An 8,805-nucleotide genomic window follows, 5' to 3' on the forward strand; every position below is an offset into this window, starting at 1 on the left:
TACTTCGCATGCAGTATCAAGGTTCCTGTTTACGAAGCGTGGTAAAGTCGGTTTTATATTGGACGTCGGCACATTCGAAAAATCTATTTAGCACTGTCTACGAGGGACAAATTTGTGTCAAACTAACACTGATGTGTTAATGCAAGGCCTGTCTAAATAACACAAAGCTTATTTTGCAAAAAAAATACAAAATCTTTTGATTTTACACAATGTTTAATGTTGATAAATGCTTTAAATCTATTATACGGCTTCACCTTTTGACTTAACCATGTCATAACACATCGGGTGAACTCAGCTAACTGCCCTACATATAACACAAAGCTTATTTTCTCCAAAAAACACCCATTGATTAAAAAAAATAAAAGTATAATTTATTTTATTAAATGCTATGGTGAACTCAGTTGACTACCCCACACATAACACAAAGCTTATTTTTTCCAAAATCCCACCTTTTGATTTTATAAAAAAAAATTACTCACAAAATATGCTATAAATCTATGATGCGGATTGACCTTTTCACCTACCCATGTCAGAACACATCTGATGAACCCAGCTAACTGCCCCACACATAACACAAAGCTTCAAAAAACCCACCTTTTGATTTTATACAATTCTTTTAATGTTAAAAAATGCTATAAATCTTTTATGCGGCTTGACCTTTTCACCTACCCAAGTCAGAACACATCTAATGAACCCAGCTAACTGCCCCACACAAAACACAAAGCTTATCTTTTTTAAAAACCCACCTTTTAATTTTATACAATTTCTTTACTCTCAAAATATTGTGTCGACTCCTCCGGGGTGGCGCAGGGGATCCTGGGAGTTGCTGTTCTGAGTTGATCAAAGGGTTTTTGGTCGCCATTGTTTGTTACTAGGTTAAGTGGGGTTAATGGGTTCGGGGTATTATTTAGTTGTGTGTTGTTCAATGTTAACATGTGTGTTTATCGTTGCCGCCACCGCCACTGACTATGCATGCTTGTTCATTGGGTCTGCTGTTGCTCGTGCGTTGTTGGTGTGGAATAAAAGTAGCCTGCAGTCGTGCGGTGTATGGGACGCAGTCAGAGCTACTGGTGAGTTAAGCCTGACTCTGTGTACATCTTGGCCGCCGTTACAATATGCTCTAAATCTATGATACGACATGACCTTTTCACCTACCAATATCAAAACATACCTGTGAACTATATACTATATAAGTTTGCATACAAAAAATTAAGGCAGGCTATACTTGATTTATGGGTACTTTTTACACACACTAAGTAATTAAATAAATACAACTTACAACAATGTCAAATATTTACATTATGAACAGGAAAATCAGTGTGTGTATTAATTAAATTACTTAGTGTGTAAAAAGTACAGATAAATGATGTATAGCCTGCCTACATTTTTTGACTATTATTATATATATTATGTAGGCAAAATGGGTTGAGACTGTGGAAATTTGGCTTTTCTATGAAATTGTGGGAAAAGTAAACATATTTATAGCATAGCAGAAGTCCATGGTGAAAAAGATGCATCTGATTTTAGAGATTAATATGATGAAAGAATTTTCAGTCCAGGTCAATCTAGGCAAGGCAAGGCAAGGCAACTTTAATTATATAGCACTTTTCATACACAAGGCAGACTCAAAGTGCTTCACATATAAACATTGTCATACAATAAAATAAAATAATAAATAAGTAAAAGAAAACATATGCAAATAAATGAGTGCAATGTATTTAAGATCAGATCAACAGTCTCTCTGGTATCCGCGTCGGGACTCCAACCCGACCTAAAGGAACTTGGTACTTTCTCTGGGACTCCAACCCGGATTCTAGTGACCCTTATCCTTTCTCTCTGGTATCAGATCATCTATCTTTCTGGTAAAGGAGAAATAAGGCTAGTTCATATTTTAAAAAAATAGCGCCACCTTTGGGTGCAGTACCACAATTTGGGTTTATGGGTAGTTGGTATCCACCTAATAATAGTCGTATGTTTTTTTTATACTATAACAAAATGTCCATATAAGAAAAATGAGCTAACTGCTCCAACTTCATTGGTCTATATTTCTCAAATGGAACTAAATAAAACAAATTCTGTTTGATGTTTTTTGTGAGGCTTGGTCTAATGATTTTATATGGCGATTTTGGTGATTTTTTTATTATTTTTGTAGCCTGTGAATCTTTTTATCATGTTTGGTTTTAATATGAAATTGTGGGAAAAGTAAACATTTTTAGGGCATAAGACCCAGGTTTTATAGATGCATCTGATTCTAGAGATTAATGTTATGAAAGAATTTTGAGTCCAGGTCAATCTGGTGAGGAGAAATAAGCCCCAGGCTATCAACCTCGTCGGAAAGGCTGTAAATCGAGTCCAGGTGACGGTAAATACCTAAACCCCAAGGAACCGCTTGGAGAACGTTGGAGAAAAACTTACCTCTTCACCTGTGCTAGGCTATGCTGATCCAAAACTGCAGTACTTCCTTCATACAGATGTAAGCACCATCTTTCTTGGAACTGCTCTGTACCAAGAACAGAACAGAGTGACAAGCCAAGGTTTATCCCGCAGTGAGTCCAGATACCCTGCTCACAAATTTGAATTTTTGGCCCTTAAATGGGCCATAACAGACAAATTTCACGACTATCTGTATTGTAACACATTCACTGTTATCACAGATAACAATCCTTTAACCTACCTTCTCACCACAGCGAAGCTAGATGCCGCTAGCTACCGCTGGCTGGCAGCATTGTCCACATTCAACTTCGACATCAAATACAGCGCCGGAAAACACAATCTCGATGCAGATGGTCTGTCCCGAAGGCAACATGGTGTGGTGGAAGATGACATGAGTTATGAGGAGGACGGTCTACAAGATGATTGAGCTACAAGATGATCTTCCTTACCGAAAGCGCCTGTCTGGAACAGAGATTCTGATGCAGTTCGTTCTCCCTGAAGCCCTCAGATCCACTGTGTTGCAAAACCTGATAATACATAACATGATAATATGGGCCATCTAGGAATCAAGCGAACAGTCTGGTAACAACTTACCAGATCTTGCTTCTATTGGCCCAAAATGGCTTAAGAGATTGAGAAGAAAGTGAAGACTTGTGAGAGATGTGTCTGCAGAAAAGCCCCTCCTGACAAGGCAGCCCCACTTGTAAACATCAATACCACCAGGCCGCTGGAGCTCGTCTGCATGGACTTCCTCTCAATAGAGCCTGATAGCAAGAACAAAAAAGACATCTTAGTGGTCACAGATCACTTCACCAAGTACGCCATGGCCATCCCTACAAGAGATCAAAAGGCCAGTACTGTGGCGAAGAGTATGTTGGAACACTTCTTAGTCCATTATGGTTTTCCAGAGCGACTCCATAGTGACCAGGGAAGAGATTTCGAATCACATACCATCCGAGAACTGTGCCCCCTGCTAGGTATACGCAAAGTGAGAACCTGCCCGTATCACCCCAGAGGTAATCCTGTAAAGCGCTACAACACGACTTTACTGAGTATGTTGAGCAATGTACCAACATTGAAGGACACAGAGAAAACCCGCTGGTGTGACTTTGTTAAGCCGCTTACTCAGGCTTACAACTGTACCAGAAATGACGACACAGGTTTCTCCCCATATGAACTTATGTTTGGGTGCAACCCTGCTGCCCATTGATATTGCTTTTGGACTACCAGTCAGCGACAAACAGCCCCTCTCACATTCACAGCATGTGAAAAAGTTGAGAAGCCATCTTGAGGAGAGCTACCAAGTAGCCATCAATAACTCTTGCAAAGTGGCTGACAAAAACAAGAAGAGGTTTGACAAAGTCATTTGTGAGTCTACCTTGGATGTTGGAGACCGAGTCCTAGCCCACAATCTTCGTCTCAGAAGTAAACACAAACTGGGAGTGGACAATATATATAGTCACCAAACGAATGGGAGGAATGCCTACACAGTGTATACACAGTGAGACCAGAGAAAGAGGATGGACCTCTGGGAACACTCCATAGGGATCTCTTTCTCCCTTGTGGTTTTCTCTCGCAGAAGAGGAGGAACCAGAGCGCATTAGTAAACCTCGAAAAGCCCAGATCAACCAGAGGATAACAGCTGGAATCAAGAGGATGACGAAGATATCTGTTATCACTTTGAGCCATCACATGGAATAAAAGAGACAAGTTTCATCAAAATCATTGACAACCCAATGAAGAACACAGACACTCACAGAGAGAAATATGAAAAATCTGAAGGAGAGCCATGTGTAAATCCACCTGGTTCGGAACCACTGGAATATCAGGATATCCTCTTTTGTGAAAATGACTTACCTGATGAACCGGCTAAAGTTCCTAACTCACCTGAAATCGTTTCCATGCAAAAATCTCTGAATGAGAAGTCTAGCCATGTATCGAATCAACCTGAAAAGGAAAAATAAACAGCCATTCTTACCTGAAATGGTACAAGGAAACACACCAAATGGAGAGTCTGAACCTGAGGCTAAGGACAAACATGCATCCATCCATGCAAGAGTAATCCTCTGTGGACCGAGTTTTTCTCCTCAGTCTGAGAGCCCTGCATATCGCGGGCGCCCAGAACTTTGGGGCAGACCTCATGTCTCGCGGCGGTCCCCGCCGAGACGAGTGGCGGTTACATCCCGACATTGTCAGACTGATCTGGCAGAGGTTCGGGACGGCTCAGGTGGACCTCTTCGCGTCCAGGGAGAACATGCACTGCAGGTGGTGGTTCTCTCTCAACCCTCGGGATCTCCCCCCATTAGGGGTAGATGCGTTGGCGCACACACCTTGGCCGCGGGCTCTCTTGTATGCGTTTCCCCCGCTCCAGCTGATCCTTCCTCTTCTGGAACGGGTCAGACAGGAGAGATTGTCCCTGATTATAGTGGCGCCGGAGAACCGCTCAGCTCTGTGGTTTCCAGTGCTAGCGGCGCTCTCACGGACGGCGCGGAGGCCGGTACCGTTTAGATCAGATGCTAAGCATGTCTATCAACAAAGTTGCACAGCCTTTGTTAGCTTAGTAGCTACTTCCTAATCTATAGTTAAAATAAAATCGCGTTTACAAATTCTAACACTGATAAAATACCAAAATTACCAGAGCATAATATTGTGGCAAGCAGCGCGGGAAGGACGAGACGGGAGCCCAGGTCAAGCGGATGCGCAACTCTCGGGCCCCATACACCGCACGACTCCGAGAGTTGCATTTATTTAACAACCACACACAACACACAGCGCACAGCACACCCAACCAACATACATGCAATTCTCGGTTACGGTGGCGGCAACACTACACACAACAAGTTAACACTCCACAACACACAACTACACCCTACCGACCACACACCCCAAACCCTTTAACCCCAACACAAAAAGACAATAAAACACCTTTTTCCCAACCGGCATATCGGATCCCCAGAATCCCCGGCGCGACCCCCGTAGGAGTCGCCACAAGCTGGTTTTGGCTGTAGGCAGAAGTCAGGACCTGGAAGGGAACCAGATCCAGCTGGCTTTTATGCTTAACATTTATTTTTCCAATTTTGTTATTTAAATATTTTTTAACTTTGTTCTCAAATTGTATGACTTTATTCTTTAAAATTTTCAAATAAATGTCTCGTTAGATTATGATTTCATTCTCGAATTAAGGACTTTAATCTTGTAACTTTATGACTTTACCTCAAAATAGATTTCAAAACAATTTTATAAAATACTATCGTAGCCTGATTTTAAATTGGTCGGAAACTAATTTATTCCTGGTAAGCAAGCCTCCTGATTGATACCACTTTCCCCATAGGGGGCGTTATAATTCGTGGACAATTCTTATTAAAGCCTCTAAATAAAAAATGGCTGAGTTATGCAGAATTCAAAATATTGAAATGAATTGCTGTGACCCCCGCTCCATCAGAGACTGTAAGTCCTGCCTCAGACGGGCCAGCCTGGTTTGGGTCAGGCTCTGGTCACCTCCCGTTTCAACACTTCTGGCTGGTCTGCCTCCATGTGCCATCTGTCCTCAGCAGCTCCTCCAGAATGCGGCTCCCGTATTCTCCCACACTACACAACAAATATCCAAGGCTCCAGGGCCTCTTTAAGCATGCATATATATCCCCCAACCTTCCTCCGCCTTATTCCTTATCCCTTATATTATTATATTAGATTACAGGGCCTGTGGAGGAAAGTGGCCACAGGCAAATGCTAAAAGTGATAGCTACAAAATAACGTTATCAAATTATTTTCTTTGCAGAAACCCGTTAGGAAAGATAGGCTTTAACGCAAAAAGGGCCAGGAACCAACTTGACCTGATATTCAAGAGGTCCTGCGGAACCTCAGGTCTCTCCGTTACCCCGCTCCCTGTGTCTGACCATCACTTTGTTGCTTTCTCCCGTAACCTGGAATCCCTCTCTTTCTGCTCTCACATCAACTGTTCTGCCTTTACAACCATCTCTAGAACCATTCTCTCTGCTCTCCACTGAGACTCCGAGACTGCATTTATCCCTCTTCCTCCTCTTTGGACTTCGTCTGTCCCTTCCACCCCAGACCAGGGCGATCAGCTCCTCTACCTCTACCGCCATCCTCTCTCCCCCTACCTTTAGTTTTTAACCACTTTTTTCCTCTCTCCTATGAAAATATCCTCAGAATATTTACGTTTAACCATGCCACCACCGGCCCCTTGACCTTACCCCCTACTCCCTTCTATAGGCTTTCTGCACAGACATCCTGCAATTCTTCATCACCCTCATAAACTCTGCTCACTTCAAGCCATATTCCAGTGTCTTTCAAGACTGCTAGAATCAAGCCACTCCTTAAGAAATGGACCCTTGACATTGACACCACTGAAATCCGGAACTACAGACCGGTTTCTCTTCTTTCATTCCTTTCTAAAACTCTGGAATGTGCCATCTGGAACCAACTGTCCTATCCTCTCAAAAAACAATCTGCTTGACCCTCATCTGTCAGGCCTCAAGACCCGACACTCCACAGAGACAGCTCTTCTCGTGGTGACAGAGCCTCATCCCTCTCATCCGTTCTCATTCTCCTCGACCCATCCATGGCGTTCAACAACGTGAACCGCCAGATCCTCCTCGCCACTCTCACTGAACTCTGCATCGCTGACTCTCCTGCTGTTCTCCCTATAATACTAGATCATTGGGCTCTAATCTCATCAAATGTTTTTCCTATCACTGCTACGCTGACGTCACTCAGCTATTCCTATCTTTCCCCTCTTATACACAGCACCCTGATTGTAACACGCATCTCAGAATGTCTGGCAGACGTCAGCACTTGGACGACTGCAATCAACTGAAGCTTAAAGACAACAAAACTTAGCTCCCTGTTGTGCGAGGAAGGGACTTATTGGCCACTGTCGAGGACATTGCGGTAACTCCATCAGCAACTGTGAGGAACCTCGGTCTGGTAATGGACAACCAGGAGGAAAGCATCACAGCTCTTCATCCAAGTGCTCGTCATCTCCCGCCTCAAATACTGCAACTCGCCCCTGGCTGGACTCCCGGCCTCCGCGACCAAACATTTGCAGCGTATCCAGAACGTCGCAGCACACCATGTGTTAACGTACCGAAATGTCATCGTGTGACCCCCCCCTTCCTTGATCTACACTGGATCCCTATAGTAGCTAGCATCATCAGCTGGACTCTGCATAGTCTTCCTTTGCACTAATGCATACAAAACGTGGAATGCTTACCACAGAATATGATTTGCAGCACATTACCAAGTGCTGATGTATATGCGGTAGACACCTTGGCCTCATATAAATGAGTCTGCAGGCAATTCTGAGGATATGTAAAAAGCAACATATGTCTAAGCATTGTGATGGAAAATCTACATGTTACATTTTTCTTTATGAATTTAGGGTTTGTATACTATTCCGTGTATGATCTTGCCACCCTGTTATTCTGCAGGGTTGTCTAAAATGTAAATCTTAGTGTTTCGTGTGATGTAATCTGGTTTCACATTCCGTTCCGTGTATTGTCTTGCCATCTTGCTATTCTGCAGGGTCTTCTTAAATGTTAATCTTAGTGTTTCATGTGATGTAATCAGGTTTCACATCCGTTTCCGTGTTGTCTGTAGTTTGGTTTGGGCCTGTTTTCCTTGACCACCTGGGGAGCGCAGAGAAGCAAAAGGTGATAAGGAACAGCCTCAACCACCTTCTCAACCTCTTAAGGAACTACAATCAATAGATTAACATCTGGTTAACAAAGGCTTTTGGTTTATTGGGGGCCCACTGCCCTCAAGGATCCGATCTAAGTGTATAAAAACTCCTGAATTTAGACACACAGCGGTCGTCCCCGAGCGTACCTTTAGAGTATGAAGTAAGACGCAGGGCGAACTCCCATCTGAGGCCTCAGATTATTGTAGTGTATGCCTATTATGTTGTTTGTTGATGCATGTTGTGATGTATCTTTGTTCGTACTTTTATTACAAATATATATGACCACCAATTGTCTGCAAGTATTGTGTGCTTTTTGCTCTGGTAGAGAAATTGCCACGACAGCATATAACGGCAGCCCATCCATGATACTTTGGACTGAAGGTGTACAAGGGCAGGTGCGTTTGATTTAAATCTCCTGCCTGTCTTTCCTTCTGCACTCTAAGTGGCCTCCATTCGACGTGTGCTGCAATGTGATACCAAGAGCTAAGTGGAAATGGAACTACTTATGAAACCCATCCAGGGTTAAGGTTGGAGCGTTAAGGTGAAGGAGTTAGGGTCAGGGTAAGGAAAATACAAAATCAATGCAACATAAAGGCAGGAACCAGTGTATTATGTTTACAGTGATATAAACACCTTTTGTTGCTAAATGCTACCAGGTTAGCAGGTTAGTT

The sequence above is a fragment of the Gadus chalcogrammus genome, chromosome 19, assembly GCF_026213295.1.
Source record: "Gadus chalcogrammus isolate NIFS_2021 chromosome 19, NIFS_Gcha_1.0, whole genome shotgun sequence".
In the NCBI taxonomy this organism is placed as follows: Eukaryota; Metazoa; Chordata; class Actinopteri; order Gadiformes; family Gadidae; genus Gadus; species Gadus chalcogrammus.